Source organism: Quercus suber, unplaced genomic scaffold, assembly GCF_002906115.3.
Source record: "Quercus suber isolate HL8 unplaced genomic scaffold, Cork oak 2.0 scaffold_618, whole genome shotgun sequence".
NCBI lineage: Eukaryota > Viridiplantae > Streptophyta > Magnoliopsida > Fagales > Fagaceae > Quercus > Quercus suber.
Genome location: NW_027070061.1, coordinates 204,607 through 206,575, shown reverse-complemented (window position 1 = coordinate 206,575; position 1,969 = coordinate 204,607).

The window sequence follows — 1,969 nt, the reverse complement described above, 5'->3', positions numbered from 1 at the left end:
ATGATTGTATAAAGAAACAATAGTGTTTCATGTCTTTTGTTTTTGTTAGTAGATGATTGTATCTTAATATATTAAGAAATAATGATTTTTGAGTATTTTTCTTGGTTGATAGTTTATTAATATTATATGGATGCGTATTTGAATTTTTTTTTTGCTTATCTCCGGCCCCCCCAACTTAAAATCCTACATCCGTCCCTGGTCGCAACTCTGTTCTTGTTCTTTTGTTTTTGTTTTTGTTTTTGTTTTTGTTTTTTTTCATATTTATAATAAAGATGATTTATTTATAAACTAAGGAGCACTATTCCTTTTTCTTGAGTTGTGCGTGTGGCTCTTGTTTCGTGTGTTCTGACATCTCATGTGAACTTATTAAATTAAGTGCCAAACAATTGTTGAATTTCAAATACATACTCCTTTATTAGCTCACCCTCAAAAAACATACTCCTTTATTAGCAGCCACTCAATCTCCTTCTTTTTTCTTTTCTTTTTTTTCTTTTTTTTTTTTTTTTACCCAAATATAGAAAAATGTAATTTAACTTTAAAATTAGGTCCCATGGCACTATTTACATATTTAGGAATTATTTTGCTACAGTGTTTTCAGTTTTCAGTAGAAAGCTGGGTTTGTGTAGCGACAGACGCGCGTCTGCGTTTTTTTAGCTGCATCCGTGCACTGTTTACGAGACCCAGAAGTACCGAAAAAAGCAAATCTAACTTAAAACTGGGTCCCACGGCACTATTGCACATTTAAAAATTATTCGCTATAGTATTTTCAATTTTAACAATAAGTGGTATCCAAACAGATTCTAAGTAGTATCAAACAAACCCTTAAAGAAAAAAAATTAAAAGATTTAAATAGGGATGAGAGCCATATAATTTCTCCATTGCGAGTAATTAATAGTAGTGTAAGCAACACCATTTTATTTTAGTTAGAAATACAGATTATTTCGGTACTCTATATATTTACTTATAAATGTTTATATAGAATCCTTAATTTAAAAGCATATTTCACTAAATATGTTTATTTCTTGCTCAAATGTCAACCTATTAACTAATAATATAATAATGAAGCCAACAAGCCAATGCACTAAATGGTAATAATAATAAATGAATTTAAATAATTCAAAAAAAAAAACACAAAATTTCTTTCTTAACATCGTGAGTGGCTCTTCTCAAAAAAAAAAAAAAAAAAGAAAAAAAAGAAAAGAAAAAAGAAGGAGATTGAGTGGCTGCTAATAAAGGAGTATGTTTTTTGAGGGTGAGCTAATAAAGGAGTATGTATTTGAAATTCAACAATTGTTTGGCACTTAATTTAATAAGTTCACATGAGATGTCAGAACACACAAAACAAGAGCCACACGCACAACTCAAGAAAAAGGAATAGTGCTCCTTAGTTTATAAATAAATCATCTTTATTATAAATATGAAAAAAAACAAAAACAAAAACAAAAGAACAAGAACAGAGTTGCGACCAGGGACGGATGTAGGATTTTAAGTTGGGGGGGCCGGAGATAAGCAAAAAAAAAATTCAAATATGCATCCATATAATATTAATAAACTATCAACCAAGAAAAATACTCAAAAATCATTATTTCTTAATATATTAAGATACAATCATCTACTAACAAAAACAAAAGACATGAAACACTATTGTTTCTTTATACAATCATCTATGAAAAGGGAACTCGACGCTCTTTCAAATCTTCAAAATCATCTACGATTGAATCCAAACTAAATGTCGAAGCTATATCCTTTTCAATGTATAACATCAAAGAGTTCGTCAAAAAATCATCTTCCATTTTGGTTTGAAAGTTAGTTTTGACAATTTTCATAGCTGAAAATGCTCGCTCTCTAGTAGCAGTAGAAACTGGAAGAGTAAGCACAAGTCTCACCATTCTATAAACAAGTTTGTAGTGTTCTGACTTTCTAGTTCTCACTAACCATTGAGACAACTCAAATAAACTTTTCAATTCTT